Raw genomic sequence first — 21,281 nt, 5'->3', positions numbered from 1 at the left:
TCCAATCCACGGTCATAAAAAATATACGTATCTGGGATCAGATTAGACCTCGGACAGTAGAACCACCTACTTTAAATACTATTAATCGACTGATATTTAACAGCTTGACGCATGATTTGGCTCCCAAAAAATATTGTTATTTGACCCTTGAAGCCCGGGTAAAAGAGGAAGGTTGGGCAGTGGACTGACAACTCACTCCCGGAAAAAACACACTGTTACGAAACCTGAACATTTGCCTCGGAATACAAGACGGAACTTTCGGAAACGACTCAAGCTACAAAACATGGATTTTATATTTTGAAACTGGAATGTGAGGACACTAAATAAAGCAGGAGCTCAAACCATACTTCTGCAAGAACTAAATAGATATAAGCTTATGATTACTGCTCTTCAGGAGACAAGATGGCTGGGAAAAGGCGTGGAGTTTCATTTGTGGTGGCTAATGATTTAAAGTCAAAAATCATAGACTTCCAGGCAGTCAGTGAAAGGATATGCAAGTTAGGAATTTGAACCGACTTCTTCAACCTAACAATGATAAACATTCACTGTGCAACAGAAGAACAAGAACAACATACAACAACATACAAAGGAAAGCTTCTACCAACAACTGGAGATAGTATATGACAATGCGCCCAAAAATAACATCAAGATTATAATGGGTGATATGAATGGCTAAAATAGGCAAGGAGCCTCAGTTCTATGACACAACAGGAAAAAAACCCACTGCACAATAACACAAGCGAGAATGGGGAGTTTTTGACAAATTTTGCCATCAGTAAAAACATGGTTATAAGCTCCACATGCTTGCCACATAAAGACATACACAAAATAACATGGAATTCACCAGATGGAACCACAACCAATCAAATCGACCATGTGCAGATAGACAAGGTACGTAGTCTGATCTCCAAATTTAGATTTTTGCACGTTAGGAGTGGCTTCATTCGTAAAAAAATGCTGATCTGGCAATCTCTATTCGCCTATTGTTCTGAAGCTATTTTCTTGTGGCATTTTAAATTAATTACTATTTAAATGGGAATAAGCCACAATTAAAGGTTAAAATACGTTTATTGACGTTTCAATTTCCACTTTGGAAATCGTTCTCAAAATACAAACATTAGTAGAATGTTAAAATACGTTTATTGACGTTTCAATTTCCACTTCGGAAATCGTTCTCAAAATACAAACATTAGTGTTTGTATTTTGAGAACGATTTCCGAAGTGGAAATTGAAACGTCAATAAAAGTATTTTAACCTTTAATTGTGGCTTATTCCCAGTTAAATAGTAATTTACTCTATTCGCCTGTTTATTTCTGCAGTATGATCATTAGTTTCATTGATCAAAGTTCCCAAGTACTGATATTTTTCTACTTGTTCTATCACGTTACCTTTGATTGTCAATAGGTGATGTATATTTTGTGGTCTTCTTGTAATTAGCCTGTACTTCGTTTTTTTTAGCGTTTATAGTATAGATATAGTATATATATAGATATAGTATAGATGAGAATCTATAAAACCTTAATTCGGCCAATAGCATGCTATGGAAGTGAAGCATGGGTCCTGAAAGAAACATCCAAAAACAAACTCGACACATTCGAAAGGAAAGTACTGATAAGAATACTAGCACGTGTGAGGGAAAACGGAATTTTCAGAAGTCGATACATTAACGAGCTTTATCAACTTTATAAGGAAGCGCCACTGTCAGACTTCATTAGAATACAAAGATTGCAATTGTCTGGACATGTGATAAAGATGGAAGAGGATAGGCTACCAAAAAGAGCACTGAATGCTAGAATGCAGGAAAAGAGACCGGTTGGAAAGCCAAGAAAGTGCTGGGAAGACACAGTAAACAGCGAAGCACGAGCCGTTTTAGGAGTCCGTGTATGGAGAAGATCAGCCACAGACAAGCAAGGGTGGAGGCCAAAAATAAAGGAGGCCAAGGCTCAATTTGGGTTGTAGTGCCGTAGAAGAAGAAGATACGAATTTAGGATTAAAAAAATAGGGATCTGAAAAAATACCACGAGAAGAATATATCTGATAATAGAAATGCGAATAAATATTAGCTGAATATTGACCCAACGCAGCCGTTCAAAGAAAATTCTACGACGCCGTATGAAATTTATAAATCTGTTTATTACCTATCATGACACAAGTTATTATTTTAGAGAATATTCCTCTTGATATGTATGCTCTTGATATTACTAAGAAACACAACACTAGAATTCGATTTTCTATATTTTAAAATTTATATCCTCAACGTGCTATAGGTGTTTACAATTAAAATATCGTCAATTTTTAAATAGCAATATAAAACGTGATCGATTTAGATTTTATTCATAATGAAATAGCACGATTCCATTTATACAACACAAATTTGGGTCATCTGGATGCGAATGCTGAACCATTAATAATATTAAAATTCTGAACGCGTTTCACCCCGCAGAGGTAGACGGAAATAATTTGGATATCGATTCCAACTGTTAGCATATACATTGTACTAATATAGTGAATTGTAATGATTAAATAGGCGCTTTTCTAAAACATGAAAAAAATTTGACTAATATTTCTAATTATTCATGCAATTAATACTACTATTACTAGTAATGGTTCCACAATTTTCAGCTTGTTTCCTTCCACAATCGTTCTCCCAGCAGTTTCTATGTTGCAAAGTTCCATATTGCTGGTTTCTTCTTTTCATTGTTTTGACTACTTCATTTTTAAACATTTCTCGGAGTCATACTTTCTTTCTTATTTCTATCGAGTCATCATCATCATCATGCAACTGCTTCTGTCCACTGCTGGACATAGGTCTCTCCAATTTTTCACCACTCTTCACGGTTCTGTGCTTCTTGTTGCCATTTCTTGGATATTCGTCTAATGTCGTCCATCCAGCGTGTTGGTGGTCGTCCTCTGCTGCGTTTGTCTTTCAGTCAATTAGTTTTCTGGTCCATCTTATGTCTTTCAGTCTCATTATGTGACCTGCCCAATTCCATTTCAGCTTGGCTATACGTTCTTCGACATCACTGATACCCGTTCTTTTTCCTAAGTCTTGATTCCTTATTTTGTCTTTTTTTGTCACGCCGAGAATTGATCTTTCCATGCGCCTTTGTGCCACTCGCATTTTCAGTGCTGTTGTTTTTGTGAGCGTGAGAGTTTCTGCTCCGTATGTCATAATAGGAAGAACGCATTGGTCAAATGTCTTCCGTTTCATAGCTATCGGGATGTTGCTCTTAAAGATGTCTCTTAGTGAACCATACACCGCCCAAGCAAGTGTTATTCGTCGTTGAAATTCGCAGATCTGGTTGTCCTTGCCTATTCTGATTTTATGACCAAGGTATATGTACTTTTCTGTCAATTCTACCACTTGATTTTGGATGATTAGGTGTTCGTACACCGAACACCTAATCTTCTATCGAGTACCATTTTGTAATTTTATTTATCTAGTGTCTTGAGTCCACTCTTCGTAGATGTACATATTTTTTTATATTATGTTTACATGAGATTAATGCTCGTATTTATAGGTGATACTCAAGTACCGGTCGATGCTTGAGGTCGACCTTGAGTCGTTTTTGTGTTTTATAAACTTATCTAAAGCACGAACTCGAGCTTGAGTACGCAAAAATGACAGCTCGTGCTCAAGCATCGGATCTACCTCCCTTGAGCACGGCATCCTAACCTAACTTTTTTTGTTTATGTTTATGAATATTTTTTTCCAATTCGCATCTAATATATGTATTTTTTCGTTTTCTGAGATTATGGATATTGTTGTTCAACATACAGGATGTACTTAAAAACAGAAAACTTAGCAAAATAATTATTTTTTTTATACTAAATAATCTGAGATTTTTACATAAGATCTCGCCATTACACTTTATTCACTATTTTTAAAATCGATGAATGCAGTAAATATTATTTGCTTTTTTTGTCAAACTTGATTTATAAGTTTCCTTGTGTTTATTTGTTTTAAATTCCACATAAATTAAATTAAGGTAAGCTAAACTATTATGATGTGAATACGTGTATATAAATAGTAGTGCATTTTTTTTGTTTATTTTAGTAAATTTTTTAAATATGAAATGAATAGGGCACTAGCTGTTAAAGAGTTAATGGTTTTGTTAGAAGAAGACTGAGATTGTAAAAATGTTGACTCACTTGATGACATTGATGATAATGTTATTGGTGAAGAAGGAATAAGATCGGATATTGCAGGAAGATATGAAATACAAGTGAATGGAAATTCTGACGATTCTGATTATGATATACCTCTGAACCACAGATCAAAACGTCCAAAGAAAGAACTACTCAGCAGTAATTCAACATTAGTCTTATTGATATGTAGACAATATAAAAGCCAACCATGGATGGATGCAAGTCACCTATTGAAGTTTTTTCACTCTTTTTAATAAACAAGTAATTAGCAGCATTCTATATTTCACAAATATTTATGCATCGCCAAATAACCGTCACGAATTTAAAATGAATGACATAGATTTAATAGTTATTTAACCAACAAGTGTATTAATAAGGGCGATTAACAATTGAGATATATTAACGCGCGAGCGAAGCAAGTGCGTTAATGTTCGAGATTGTTAATCGCCATTTTAATTCACGAGTACTTTTCAGAAATTAAAATATCTTAGTTTAAATTTTTATTTACTTAACGATAAATAATGACATACAATGACAGACAGTACTTACAGCGGCTACTTCATTTTAAATAACTTTTTAGTGTGAATATAAATAGGTATGTTTGGTTGCCTACACCACAGGTAACTGCCAATCACAGAGCGTTAAATTAATTTATACAAGCAATGTATGTTGTATTGCCTATAATGAAATCGTTTATTAATAGAAAATCATTCATTAATAGGGGTCATTAATCAATGATTTTGAGGGTGTTAAAATTAATCATAAATGGACGGTCGACAGAAAAAAGATTTATTGGCATATGCATTATCTGATTATCATACTCTGTCTTAAGTTGATATGTATTAGTCGAAGGATGAAGATAAAGAAGTGCAAATAAGATAAAGCATGAGCCAACATAGATTTCGTTTAAAAAAACATGAAGAGAATGAAGAAGTATTGTTTAAGCCAAGATCCAAACAAAAAGGGTTGTCAAGCTAATTAGGATGATGCTGACATTATAAGGAATAAAATAAAAAAGAATATATCTAAAATAATATAGGTATACAATAATGTATTCTCATTCCCATGCAAAACATTCTTGAATAAAATGCCTCCTAAAATTTAAACCTAGAATAGGACGTAGATGTAGGTGCACAATAATACTCTAGAGCTGGACAAAGATTTATTGAATGAATCCATTCTGGTTGTTGATGAAGTTATATGTGACGTGGTTCCCTGTAATATCGAAGTTTTTATTGAAATCGAAATCATAGTTAGCCTGACAATGTCCACCATTACATCTACAAGCAATTCGTGAGCCATCATTGGTATATTTACCTGTTTATCTATACTTTTGGCCCACTGTGCATGTGTTCGTAATCGTTTTCTCGCGGTACGACCCGTGTGGGCCTGTACCTCTGGTTTAAAACAAGAAATTATCGTTATTCACGCAAATAAATACAAAAAACAATGCACGAAAAGCAAAGGAGGAAACAGCCATGATGAATGACGTGATTTCTATGCGCTGATAGTTTGGCCAGGGTGGTTTAAGATGCCTTGCTAATAAAACCAGTAGTGAGATGAGACGCTTTGAAAATAAATAAAATTTATTTTCACCTAAATAAGCCGTTTTGGCACATAAAACTTTATTGTAGACGTGAAGAAATTTACGAGTATAAGGTTTTTAAAATAAAAAATCGTAATATAAATAAGTTTGTTAGTCAATGCATTGATACTTAAAAAGTACAAAGTGATTTTTCTCGAACACGGTGGATCCCAGGAACTTTTAGAGGAGCATATTTTTTTAGAAAAAAAAATCGAAATTTGTTAACTATTACGTCAAAATAATGACATTTTGAAAGACAAAACTTTATGAATAAAAATGTCTCATACCTCTTTTAAACGAGCCTAAAGTTAAGGATATAATTTAATATCCACAATAAAAAATATTTGATATAAAATATTCAAATCAAATAGAAGTAAAATCTAGTAAATACTTATTTGATTAAAAAAATCTAACAATGTTAAAGGTATGCATTATCAAGTATTCAGTCTGTTTCAGTGACAGTTATGCTAAAAAGAAAGTTATAAAGGGCAATATGGTCATTGGTTTGATTCACCCCGAAGCTATTAAAATTGAATATAGGTGTAAATTTTAATACATGGCAAAATGTGATCTCTCGGTTGGTTAATCTATAAACGAAATAGGAAATGTCGGCAATTGACAAAACAATACGCCAATTCAATTTAATTTATGGAGTGGATTTAGGAACTATTGATGTTATTTCCAGAGTTGCAATGTGTCATTTTTAATAGTATCACAAACTATAATTACATTACAGATGAGTACAGGAACCTAAAATACAGGAAACAATTATTTATTAATTTTATACAATAATTACTATTTAAATGGAAATAAGCCACAATTAAATTTTAAAGTAAGTTTATTGACGTTTATTTCCACTTCGGAAATCGTTCTCCATCCTCGAAATCGAAGTCCAGAAATCCAGAATCCTTCTGTTTCATCAGAGAGAAGATACTGAAAATTTAGGGCAAAGTAAGAATAATTGTAAATACATTGTAAATATTACACAAGTTGAGTCTTCTTTATCTACATCTTTTTGTATCATTGCTTCATCTTTCTTAAGAATATGCGTTTCATACTAGTTTTGACCCAAATTTCCTGTTTTAAAAGACTCTCAAATATCGAAAACATCCTTTTGGGGTTGATAAATAGAAAGATTTTGATCATCAAATATCTGTGAAAACCTACATTGTGACAACGGAGTTACATTTTGTTCTTTGCACCAATTATCTTTATAAAACGTGTACACGCTTCTTTTTGATTGCCAGCCAGGCTCAAGATATAACTTCGATGTCCTTTTGCGGCAATAATGCGATTCGACTTTGGGTAACCCAACCAAAAATGTTTTAAGTAATTCCACTTCTTTGGGTTTTCTAGGTTTTTTTTTTAAATTAGGTTCTCATCATCATGGAGTGTAATTTTATCATCATCTGTTGGATCGTCTCGATTTCTACCATCTGTTGCTGTTTGCCAGTTTAGAGCAGTACATTCACCGACAGCTAAGGTATTCAGGAACATGTTCTTGCAAACACGAACTGCCTCTGTCTCTGATTTTTGGTCTCGATCCCTAACAGTGTTAGATTTCTGAGTCAAAAACCTTAGAAATAGCTTCTTCTCTGGCCAATCCATTTTCCAAAACTCTTCAAATTTTTCTTTTCTATCATCTTCTGTGAGTCTTAGACACTGGATTACACTATTTTCTTTTCTGCTACACTTGCATCTTTGTTTCATTACTCTAGCAGCTTTTTTATATTATATACATACGGTCCATTTTTTGATTTTCTTTTACCGCAATATTGCTTTCCTACTTTTCTGGCTGTTATATTTTTCCTAATGTTCCAAGTTTGTTGATTCACTTTGTGTGGTTTCTGGCGTTTGGTTTTATTTGATATTTTATTCGAATTCTGATCAAAGTCATTGTCAATTTTATGTTCACGTTCATTGGGCCTATATTCTTCATTGTTATCTGATTGCTCATCGCTAATAATATTATTAACAATGTCATTATTATTAATAATATCAATACCAGGTTCAGTTTGATTAGGTGTATTATATTCGTAATTCTCCAACTGCTCAACTGTTTTGTTGCCAATATTTAGAGTTGGGTCTTTCAATTTATGTAAGGTTTTATCCATTGCATATGAGCTGCTTATTCCATTAGGCGAATTGTTTGTTGGAAGAAATTCGGTAACTGTTACATTTTCAAGATTCAGCATTAAACTCATATCGTCTGAGGGCAAAGTGAATAAAAAACCATCATTGGGGTCAACAAACATTTCGCTTTCCTCTTCTTCCGGGGGTACATTAAATATTATTGGTGCTATTTCGCCAATGTTTATGCTCTTTGGGATATTACATCAGTAGAATCAACATTTTCATTATCCGAACGACATGTTATTTTTTCTGTAAGCTGTTAACTATTATTGTTTGGCTGAGTTTTAGGACTGCTTTGTTGTAGTACCATATTTAGCAGTGTTTGACCTCTCGATGTTTTGAAAAAAATACAAACCGAATTTAGTATAATTAAGTTTGAGGAATCTTAACTGTACCTCCGAAATAAAATGTGGCCATATGACTTTACGTAGGCTCCTTCGTATCTAAAAATTTATTTATCCACAATACTTCACTCATTTGAAATTATTTTACCAAATTGTGTGCAGTACGCCTACCTAGAATTAATGCAAAACTCTTAACTGCAGTTACTTAACGAGCTGACATAACCTATAAAATTTTAGTGAATCACGTATGTCCATGCCTTTATTAAATAATTATTATAAACTCACTACTTTTGCATGGTATAGGTTAGGCTTAAAAATTAAATTATTTTGTACTTACTTTTCCATATTTAAAGTTCAAAAGAGCACTTAAATGACATCAAAATACAACAACAATAAAAGAACGATCAGCCTAGATGCTTCTCATAGAATAACAACATGACAACTGGGATTTAGAAGTTGTGCCAACATGAAAACGACAGACTGGAGTTACGAGGTACGCTAATTCTTTAATATAACACAGAATAATTTTTTCTTAAGTTCGGAGATTTGTCAGTCTGTAGAGAATTGATTTCATTGGAGCTTGCTATTAAACAGTAGTTTTCACCAACATGGGGAGTTAAGAGGTTTGTCGCCGAATGAGAACCGATGTCGCACTAAAAACTTACCCTGTATACCACAAAATTAATTTTTATATTTCTAAAATTTAGACATCTGCGAACAAAATAAAATATGGCTTGGGGATTTTTAAACCTTTATACCAAAAATACACATTGCACATGACACCCCGTACCTTGTAAATAACATTAAAGTAGGCATAAAAATAATGATAATTACAAAAATCTCAAATGAGACTTATCCTTAATATTTTGCACTGCTTTTTCAACGAAATAGAGCCTCGTAAAGTTTTCGCTTAGTGTTTGATGATATATTTAACTATTCGGAGGTTTTAGCGCTACATATTAAACCAAAATTATTATACAGATGAAAAGTCTCTCCATTTCGTCATATCGCTGCCAACTTTAATAACGTTAGCTCTACAAATTCCGGTCTTTTGATGTTAAAAGTTGCTCGTGACACTCAGATTCATTGATAATTTAATCTTCTGTACGTTCATACGCCGTGCTAGTTTCTAATTCTATGTTTTAAACACGGCTTTAAATTCATAAATAGATTACGGGATGAATTCTCACCTTTCGAGTGGTCTTTCGGGATTTACGTGTGCGTTTCGTTTCAATAGTATTTGCTAAAGCGGCAGATTAGTTTCAAGGTAAATTTCAGCGAGAATGAGTCTTTACAAAGACTATTTCAATTGAAAATACAAACTATACTGGTTTTTATTAAAAAGTTGGTTAAAAAATTAAAGAGTAATAAAATAAATCTTAAAGAGATGATAAATAATAAGATTTGCTAAAATAAGTTACATGTGTGTCTACACATCGTCACTTTGACAAAAAAGCTAGTGTTTTTACTACAGTGGAGTTAACTTTAAACTATTTACACTTTAGAAAAACAATATATGTTTAGGATCAGTTTCAACATGTCTAACGATGTTGTCCGATGCCTAACTTCTGCTTGTTTCTATTATTTCATTGACACTCTCTTAGATCTCTAGCACTCACTGCGTCAGTTATTTCCTCTTTGTTTTTTGGGTCTTCTCGCTTCCTATGGTTTGGTATTATCTACTGCTTTGTTGGGCACTTTGTTTTTGTTCCTCTATTGTTATCCATGTTCGTACCATTAAACCTGTTCGTTCCCCATATGTGTTGATTATGTGTCGTCTATTCCCATACGATTTTTCACCTGATAATTTCTAATTATCTTTCTTATAGATATTCTCAAGGATTATCTAAACACAATTTGTATTTATGGCCTCGAGCATTTGTTTGGCTCCCGGTTGTTTTTAAGAGTATTTAGTATTTATTGATGTTTTGTTTTTTCTATTTTTAATAGTTTCATAACATACGATTTTATTCTGAAGCTATTTTCTTGTGGCATTTTAAATTAATTTATATTTAAATGGGAATAAGCCACAATTAAAGGTTAAAATACGTTTATTGACGTTTCAATTTCCACTTCGGAAATCACGAAGTGGAAATTGAAACGTCAATAAACGTATTTTAACCTTTAATTGTGGCTTATTCCCATTTAAATATAAATTAATACGATTTTATTTAATAGCTAATTTCATATCTTTAAATTTCCCCGGTTAAAATTGGCTGTATTAATATTTTTTTTATCAAATCTGAGAACCACTTGTCTAAACTACCATACGTGTGTGGAAACCATTAATTACCCCAAAATGCTCTAGATAACAGGATAGCCGGAAGATACTTCTTTGCGATCCCAGCAGAGCACAGATCTACTTCAGGAAAGCAAACCTCGCGAACTAATGGTTTGACCCTAAATACCTTTCTACCCAAAGAACCATGTCATGACCCATGAGATTCCTATCTACAACTTCTTTTTCTCCACATCCCATCCAACAAAAATATGGAGACAACCATATGCAAAAAATCCGTAAGTTAAGGTAAAAGTTATCGTGCTAAAAATTAATTTAATAATCGCACATCATGCGGCCGTTAACGATAGTTTTGGGATACTGGACAAAATACCATTGAATATCAGCCTTGTTCCTGTACGCGGGGCTCTCCAGGAATCGACCAACGGTCCCCAGCTACTCGTGGAAATACATATAAATACTCATCAACGTGCAAGGCAAGAACGGTGTTTAATTGCCAAAAACCCGGCACTGTAAATCAACCCTACTCAAAGTGCGTGCACTAGTTCACTTTCTACCGAGGACATATTCGAAGAAATGGAGAAAAAACTCTCAAAAGTGAATGGGGATATTTTGGGTATCAGTGAAGTAAGAAAAAAGTGAAAGAGTCTTATCACACTCATATCAGGCCATTTATAATACTATAAAGAATAAGAAGAATCGACAGTCGGATTCGTCAATTTGTTTATTCACAAAATAATTGCCAACAGAATTGTGTCAATAAACCAAATCTCAACAAGGGTGGTCTACTTAAAGCGCATGATATATTCTTAAAATAGTTCAAGTGCACCACCCCTACTACAGAACATTCAGACGAAGAAGTCCAAATAATCTTCGATAAAATATCCTGTGCAATCAATGAAAATCCTGGTTACTTTTTAATAATAAGTGGCGATTTAGTGGCCAAAATAGGCACTAAGGAAGAGCTCTCTGAAATATTATTGGGAAATTTTGGAAGCGAAAACAGAAATAATAGAGGCAAACAACTGTTAACTTTCCTTTTGAAAAACAATCTCTATCAAATAAATAACTTTTTTTAAAAAGAAAAAACCACGGAAGATGGACGTGGGAAAGCTCTGATGAAAGCACAAGGAACGAAATCGTTTATTTGTTAACAAACAAAAAATAATTATTTAAAAAAGTAACACAAGTTTAGTACAAGAAGTGATTATAGGTTAAGATCGAAAATAACGAAATCGTCCAAAAGGACGACTCTTCTTCTTCTTGTTCTACTTCTTGGAGATTTTTCGATCTGTTTAATTCTGAAGCTGCCTCTGGTTAATTTCCTGGAAGGTAGATTGCCAACTATCCCTCCATCTTTTAGGTGGTCTTCCGGGAGGTCTTGAACCGGGCGGGTTGTTTTCTAAGGCAATTTTTGGGAGTCTATTCTCATCCATTCGTCTTACATGATTGTACCACATCCTCTTACGCTGCCTTTCCCATCTTGGGGAAAGACTCAAATTGATAAATAAGAAAGAAACAAAGAAATTGACAAAATATATTGATAATTTATTGAAAAACATCAATATATATTAAAAAATAGTCAACACAATGCAACAGGCTCAAACTAAATGTTGTCCAACAAATAAATAGAATGAAAAACTAAGTCAACTTACGATAACCCTTATAAATTAAATTCGACAGAAAAAAGGAGATAATAGTACAAGCAAAGAAGAGCTAAATAAAATAAATAAGACGATTACAAAGGCAAAAAGAGAAGACATAAGAAACTACAAAGCAGAAACAACTAAACAAGCAACAGTGCAAAATTAAGACAATAAAGTTTTGAGAAGGGGCGTACAAAAGGGAAAAATAGAAATTATCAAACTAAGAAACAGAGCTGATGCCCAACCAGAACATCAGTATTTGTGGGCAAGAAGTAGAACTCGTAGATTTGAAAATGAGCTGCCCACATGCCTGAAGAGAGAAAAGTATTTGATCATTGCATTCTCCCAGTGTTGACATACGGAGCAGAAACACTTACTTTAACAAAAGCCTCGGCTACTAAACTAAGAGTCACACGGAGAAGAATTGAGTGATCCATGTTAGGAATAACTCTGCGAGACAAACTAAAAAACGAAGAGGCTAGGAGAAGAACCAAGGTGACTGACATCATCCAAAGAATAGCCAGACTAAAATGGAGATAAACACGACTCATAGCTCGAATGCCAGATCAGAAATGGCGAAAGAGGTTATTGGAATGGAGACCAAGAAAAAACTGACGATTTAAGAAGTCAAAATGAAAACTGGGTAAGAGTGGCACAATATAGACGGGGCTGGAAACACAAGGAAGCAGCTTACGTTTAGCAGTGAACTTTTGAGGCTGGATGATAATGACAATAATGCTTGAGATAAGAGCTTTTAAAAGATTACCTTCTTGAGACTTTATCTAATTATTGCGTCGCTCAAGAAGAGAACCCGACTTCCCTATTCTGCTATTAAAATCGCCTACTAACAATATTTTTTCTTTTTGTTTGTCCGCTATACTTTATCTTTATTGTCTTTTGAATCGTTGTTAATAAATTTTGTAAAATTTACCTCTATAGAAATGTGGTAACTATAGCCATATGTGGTACATAACATTAGCCTTTTAATTGGCGATGAATAATTTTAGACATCATCTACATAATAAAAAAGCTGGAAGAAGAATTTGAAAGCTGGGGTTTAGAAATTACTTATAATAAAATACAATACATGGTCATTGGAAACACTGCAGTTACATGATCATTGGAAACACTGCACATAAGTTGGAAAGACCTGGAGATAAATCACAATTTATTAAAACAAACGAATGACTATAAATACTTAGGGGTAACTTTAACAACTACAGGAGCAGACGAAACAGATACAAGCAATACAATAAATAAAGTAACGACAATGACAATTAGACTCGTTTATATGGAACGATGATATTACAAGCAAAACTAATCCCCAAATCTTTAAGACAATACTAGAAAGCTGCTCTCTGTATGGCTCGAAGACGTGGGTGACAAATAAAATAAATGGAAAACAGAATAAACGTAGTGGAAATTATACTTTGGAGAAGAAGGGCCAATAAGCACTAAAGAAAAAGGTGAAAAATGAACGAATTAAAGAACTAATATATGTGAAGGAAACTCTATATGACTAGATATGGTATCGATATATGCGAAGGATGGACGAGATAAGAATACGCTAAGAAGTTGGTAATGGACATCAAAGAGAACGGGGAAAAGAGAACGTTCCAGATTACAGTGAAGCGGACAAATAAAAATAGCTGAAGAAGACATATGTGGTAAAAAAGAAATATGACTAGAAGAAGAAATTGGCTATTGGGATATAGTAAACGGCAAACAAAATATGCTCTATACAGCCACGGACTAGTAAGTAAGTACATCTACTCCTTTAATACTCCCTTTGTAGTTGTGTTTGTATTAACCATAAAAAACATAGATATGTTAATTTTTAACAATATTCTAGAATTTTAGAAATTAATATATAGCTTTAGATTGAGAACAAAAAATTTATTAGAATTTACACTTTTTATTAAATTATATTTATGTTTTAAAAATTTTTTGCTTGCATTAATGTGCGAAGATGTTCGTAAGTAAGCCAAAAAACAGACGCCCACGGTCCTAAACGAATCCAGGTAGGTAAAAACCCCTTGTACATAGCCATAAATCCTTCCTCTTTAATAGCTTTCATTAAACAATCTACAGCTCCTTTGTACAAAGTTCCTCTTCCTTGACTATCAGTTGGTTGATTCATAACTCTTGATTTAATAAGATCTGCGGGAGTCGATAATGTTGCTGCAGCAAATCCGGCACAACAACTCGATAAGGCATGTAATACCCATTCATCCGGCAAGTTTGTATGTTTCTGAATGAAGCGTTTGGAAAGATCATATGTTGCCAGATCACCCAAAGTTACCAAAGCAGCTCTTTGGACAGAGGGAACCCATCCTTTCCAAAGTCCTCGAATACCACCTGCGTCATATATTTTAACGAACGCGTCCGGTACACCATGAACTCTAGGTGGAAGACCCAGTAGTCTTCTTTTACCTTCCATTTGTATTTGCACTTTAATAAGATCAGCTGGATTAGCCAGATATTGACCAATGCCTCCTGCCGTTAAACCTGCAAGAGCTCCTTGCCAAAAACCAAAAGTTTTCTGATCTGGATGGCGTTTAATGTAATATTCTCTCATCTGAGTATAAAGAACCAACCTGGTACCTGAATAGATTAAGTGTCTTAGATATACAGCGCTGATTCCTCGCCACAATCCGAATACACCCTCTTTATTAATTATATCTAGTGTTGTACCCAACATGCCTTTTTTGGGACCTTCACCAATTTTACTTTGCTTCTCACCTTGAATCTGAAGTCTAGTTTTTATGAGATCTAACGGGTACGTCACATTTTCTGCATTACATGCAGCGAGCACCGAGCACATATACATACACCATAATGCATCTACGTTTATCAAAGGCTTCTTTTCGACATCTGATACTTCACATACTTGTAAATTTTGTTCATCATTGCGACGCTGCATTTTTTACCATGTTATCTAAATTTTAGAATTATGAATTGTAAAATATGATAACTGCATCTATAATCACATCAAAACTAAAATAACTACAGTTTTTAATTAGTTTCCAAATTTGTTAGGAACTACTACAAAAAATTTTAGTAAAACCGAATAATAATTTTTGACAATTTTAATTTAATACTTATATTTATATGTAATTATGTCAGATATGTCAAAATTTAATAGTATAATCACAGAATACTAATCACAACCAGAAGCGAAACGGAGGGCTTTTTCGCAATACAAATTTCTTTGCGCATGTGTGAAATCCGCCATGTTTTATGTAGTTTTGATGTCTTGTTTGTTTATGTATTGAGAAGTGTTTGGTGTTTGTTTTTTAATAGTTAGTATAATTAATTTAGTTAGTTATTTAGTTAGTTAGTTAATTTAATATATTTGTGAAATAAACTTATTGTGATGGCTGCACCAAAGGGAGGATTTTATTGTGTTAACAATTTGCATTAACACTATATTTTTTGGGCCCAAGAGCCTATGCTTTTATGGAAAGAATATTGTATTTGCCCTCAAAACGAAGTCTTCAAAAAAATTACTGACAAATTTGGTCTGTAAACCTTGTTTGAATAATGACCAAATATTTGATGCCCTAAAGTTAAAAGTGAACACAATGTTAGATCAGGACACTGTAGTATTTGTATTGATAAAATGTCTATTAAAAGTAATTTATTTTTTGATACAGGTCGTGATGAGATTGTTGGTCTATATGATATAGGAAATGGGAAAAAGGAATCAATAATTGCACAAAATGTACTTGTGATAATGGTTCGAGGCTTATATTCAACTTGGAAACAACAACTAGCATATTTCTTTGTAAACAGTACCTTTGAAGCAAATCACCTTCTTCCTATTATAAAAGAATGTATTTCTAAACTATTTCAATCAGGTTTATATGTGAATTGTCTTGTTACTGATATGGGATCAAATTTTCTAAAATTGAGTAAATTACTGGGGATTTCTCCAGCTAACTCAGAATTTGATGTCAATGGACAAAAAATTATTTATATATTTGATCCATGTCATTTAATTAAAGCCACTAGAAATAACTTAATTAATAATGTTTTTTATTTTGATGACAAAAAAACATCTTGGTCATTTATAGAAACTTTTTATCATGAAGATAAAAAGCAGTTCTATAAGTGTGCACCAAAACTAACACACTCCCATATATATCCTACATCTTTTGAAAAAATGCGAGTAAAACTAGCATCTCAAATTTTAAATTCATACAAAACAGATTACTTAAAAATGATTACTTCATTTTTCTCAGTGTAACTATCATTTGACTACAGTTTTGAACGACTTCCTCACTACTTTTCTTCGTGTACGAATGAATAGTTTTATTGCTACTGTCACTCTGAATTTCTGTCCTCCCAACATCAAAGGTTCCGACAAAGCTTTCGCTTCTTGTTGTGATCAGTATTCTGTGGTATAATCAAACATTACAATACAAAAAGTACCCATTAAAATTACCATAATTTTTTCGAGCGTAAAAATAAATATAGCGCAAAAATAAGGGATGATAAAATATTTTAGGTAAAAATCTTTAGGTAAAAATATTATTTATGCTCAAGGCTAGAGCAAACTGAAGTATTGTATATATCGGTTTCAAACGTTTTTCTATGTCTTCCGATACCCAATCGCCATTTTTTCGGTCCGTCCATAGGTTGTCCTTTATTTCTCCATCTCTTATTTTCCTCTTCATGCCGTCTCTCCAACTTAGGCGAAATTTTCTTCTTTTTCTTTTACGATGAGGTTGCCACATTAGGATTTGTTTTGGAAGACGATCTTCGGGCATTCTTTGGTCATAGGTGGAGGTTATCGTGGGGGTTGGCGTGGGGTTGTCGGTGAATATTTCTGATGAAAGATTTTGATTGGAGTGTGGAGCAAACGATATTTTCATTATGAGAAACCTCTTTTTCGAAGGTAACAGGATACCGTCATCTCTATTATTGTGACAATTTGGCCTTTTTTCATTTTCTATGACTTCTCATTGGGTTGAGATTGAGTGGGAGATTGATGACTGTTGATGTGGTTTTCACAGTAACCGTTTTGGATAAGGGATTGTTTTAAACTAGAGACCTTAGCGGGTCTTTTTGCATTATCACAAAGGCGTATTAATCTGGAAACGAAAGTATTAATGACCGAATTAATTTGTAAAGTTGGATTATGAGAGGTGGCATGAAAGTAACGATTGATATGGGTAGGTGTTTGATAAACACAGTGATGAAAACCTTGAGATTGCTTTTTCTTTATTATAACGTCGAGAAACGGTAGGGATGAATCAGTTTACCTCTCCATCGTGAAGTTCGTACTAGGATGTATACCATGTAGATGAGCTTGAAAAGCCACCAAAGCATCCCTGCCATGGGGCCAAATGACGAATGTATCGTCAACATGCCGTAGCTAACATGTAAGTTTGAGTATTGATGTGGATAGTACTTGGATCCTGAAGTCTTCCTTAAATATATTGGCAAAACGAGAGATAATGGGGAACGACATATATAATAAGACGTTTTGGATGGAAAAACTAAACATGATTATTATCTGAAAATTTGAGATATTTTGTTTTTTTTTTTGGGTATGCCCAATTATTCTAAATTATTTAGAGCCCCCTGCCACTTCTACTTCGGCTTCTGCATCGAGAATAGGTGATCCAGTTTTGCCATTTTTCTTTTATGTCCTAGTGAAACTTCTATTGTCTTTAAATGTTGCTTTCACGTAATTCATCCACGTTGTTTTTATATCTTCAATATTAATTATTGGATTTCTTTGAGCGTCTGTAAGTGTTTGTGATTTATGAAGGCCTGCTGCTTCATCAATGTTATTTCTTTTGTGTCATGTTTAATATTTCTCTCCCAATTACTACTAACTATTAAGTACTAACTGTAGGATAGTATATCAATTAAAGTTTATGATATAATATAAATCACAAAGACACTGATTTAATACTCTTTCTTAATGCCAAATAGTGTCAGAGTCAGAGATGAAAGATGGACCAAGAAAATTTTAGAATGGAGATTTAGACACCATGCTTATCGTAATCGAGGTGGTCGGACGACATCAAGCGCATCCGGCACAACTGGATTCAAGGTACTCAAGATCGGATGGAAAGGAATTATTTACGGGAGGCATATGTTCAGCAGTGGACTTAAAACGGCTAATGATTGTGATGAATGCCAAATAAAGTTTACGTATTACTAACACGCGCCTTTAATAAAACATATATTTAAAACTTACCACTTTTAATTATTTCCTAACTGACTTACCTGTAACAAAAAAAAATTATTTAGAGCATATACATAAAGTATCATAGTGTGTTACATAGATTAACAGAAATTCCGATGTCAAAATACAACTTTGAGACAGAATTAAATATCATTAAGCAAATAGCAGTAAACAATGGATACAACGAACAAACAATTAATAAAATTTTAAATCAAAAACTACACAAGAAAGCCCTGAAATTAGTATTTCCACCACCAGAGAAAAAACCCAGTACCTTCTGCTCGATTACATATAGAGGCAAAATATCAACAAAAATAGCAAAACACATAAAAAAGAAAGGAATAACACCACCTTTCAAAACAAATAACAACTTAGGCAAATATATTAAAAACAACAAGAGCCAAATAAAAAGCACTTACACAGTGGTGTATACAAACTTAAATGTGGCGACTGCCCAAAAACTTACATCGGTCAAACTGGTAAAAATTTTAATAAACGAATAGCAGAACATAAAAGGGCTTTCAATAATGGAAAAACAGATTCCACATACGCACTTCACCTTCTAGATCATAATCATTCTTTTAATGACGAATTTTAAATTCTTCACATTCAAAATAAAGGCCTTAAGCTATCCTTGTTAGAATCCATGGAAATTAACAAATTAAAAAACATAGATATAATTCTGAATGGCCAACTTGAGACAAACAGTTACCTCCTCCTCAACCTATTTCATTAAAGACTATAAAGAGAAAGGAAATCTGCCGAAACAGCTGTAGTGTTAAGATTTTATAATAAATGTTGTGGAAATTTTTAAAACAAAGTTTTCAGTGTTTTATTGTTACAAAAGACTTTAAATTATTTTGTATTAGATCGTACTTTAAAAATAATAATAATATAATTAATAAATATATTAATATGTACTTAATTAATATTTTTTGTATTATCAATTAAACGTTTAAAAAACAAAATATGATTGACTCATTGGTTGAAATGTCAGTAGTTCAGATTTCTTTGTTCAGATGGCATTAGGATTTTAAATCTAAACTAACATAAATCTTCAAATTATTTTGTATTTATTTATTTTTATGAACGAGAGAGTAATTAGCATAATTTTAACTGGTACCTCCGACCACTCCATGGGCGTGCTCAAGATTAATTGAAAAATTACTTTGAATAATTGTAAAAAATAAATGAATTATTTCAGTGTTATAAAGTGTTATGTGTATGTAAACAAAAGTGACCTCTTTTATCACATACTATATTAGAACTGACTGGCCTACATTAAAAAGGGTTTTAAAAAATTCACATTTTTTTTAATTTTTAAAAATTACAAAAGAGAAAAAGAGTTTTTAAAACCGTCTAAGGTATGTTAAATAGATGAATAAAAATATTAATATAAAACTTACAGCTACTTGTTACAAATCCAAATCAGATTCAGAAGATGAACTTTCAGAACCAAGATTTATAATAACTGGCTCGATCATTTTATCAGTAATATTGTCCAGCTTCCACATTTTTTCCTCTTCTTTAATAGTGTGATTTACTGCCTTTTCCCGGTTTTCAGGTTTTACATTATTTACGGCCTCCAAAAACAACTGTTTAACATCATGAATTTTAAAAGTGGTATTTTTTCTTGAAACTTCACTCTTTATCTGTGCCCATACCAGTTCAATCGGGTTTAATTCACAATGATACGGTGGGGATCTAAGTACTGTCATTCCACGATTTTTGGCAATTTCATCAATTTCGTATTTTTTAAATTTTTCTTTATGAAGGGCACACAACGAATAAAGTTCCTTTCGTATAGATCCGGGATGGTACGTAATATTTTTTGAACTCAGCCAATTCTGCAAGTCTTTTTTTAACCACTTGGTTGTGGGCAGTCCTTCTATAAGTCTGGAGTGATAACTTGCATTATCCATTACTATTACACAGTTCTTAGGAAGAAGATCTATCATTTGTTCGAACCATTCTTGAAAGACATCAGCGTTCATGTCTTCATGGTAGTCACCGGTACGAGTTGATTCAAAAGTTAATAAACCACCTTCAACAAAACCGTCTGAACTGCCAATGTGTACTATTATCAGCCTGCGTCCCTTTCCTGATGGTGGGTTTAAACCAGTAGATAAGTTATTTACAAAAGCGTGCCTTTGACTTGTAACAGTTTCATCCTGCCAAAATTTATTTGGTGTATGACCCTCGTTGATCCATGTTTCATCAAGATAAAATATTTTTCTTTTTTGGTTTCTCATTTCCTTTATGGTTCCTAGAAAATGTCTTCTCCATATGACAATATCGCTTCTTTCTAATAAAATAGAGGATGGGATTCTTTTTCCAGCGGAAGCCTATTTCTTTTAAAAGTTTCCATAACGTACTTCGACTCATTTCTGGGTAATCCTCATCTCGAACTGAGACAAGAACTTTATCCAATGTTGGAAATTCTTGTCTTAAGAAGAATTCATGCACTTTCCGTCGAAGTCCTTCTTTAAAATGATATTCTATTTGAAATTTTGGTTTCCCTGGAGCATTACGTGGCATTTGAAAACTACCACATTTCTCTTCTTTAATAACTCTGTAAATCGTAGATTTCCCAACACCAAGTGTACTGCTAACTAACTCAACGGTCTCATCAACACTTTCACATAAACGTTTGTCTGTAAATGATTTAAAACAATTAAATATTAATGTTTTTTCATTAACTGTTAAAGGACCAATTTTTCGGCGTTTACACGGCACTTCCAAATTTTCCATAACACTAGTATACACAATAAACTGCACCTTGCAACTGAAGTACCTACTTTTAGTGAACTGTTAAGAATTTTGAATACGCCACTTGGACATTCCTACAAAATGGAAAAACCCACTATCACATTTTCTGTGGAATAAGTTTAGAAGGTAATTATCTAGTCAATTACTGTCGTAGATTCCTGGAATTAAAGAATTAAATGTTTGATTGTTGAAACCCTTACTTCGTGGAATGCAC

General features: G+C 33.2%; 1 protein-coding gene and 1 pseudogene across 2 annotated transcripts in view; both read right to left on the bottom strand.

Moving 5' to 3' along the window:
* The window catches only part of LOC140434177 (uncharacterized), a 929,087-nt gene that overhangs the window by 201,043 nt on the left and 706,763 nt on the right, over window positions 1-21,281 (bottom strand). The window lies entirely within an intron of this gene.
* Window positions 13,978-15,223, bottom strand: LOC140433183 (mitochondrial uncoupling protein 4 pseudogene; annotated as a pseudogene).

Source organism: Diabrotica undecimpunctata, chromosome 2 (genome assembly GCF_040954645.1).
Source record: "Diabrotica undecimpunctata isolate CICGRU chromosome 2, icDiaUnde3, whole genome shotgun sequence".
Taxonomy (NCBI): domain Eukaryota; kingdom Metazoa; phylum Arthropoda; class Insecta; order Coleoptera; family Chrysomelidae; genus Diabrotica; species Diabrotica undecimpunctata.
The sequence above is the reverse complement of the archived record's forward strand: the minus strand, read 5'-3'. Positions and strand labels throughout refer to the sequence as shown.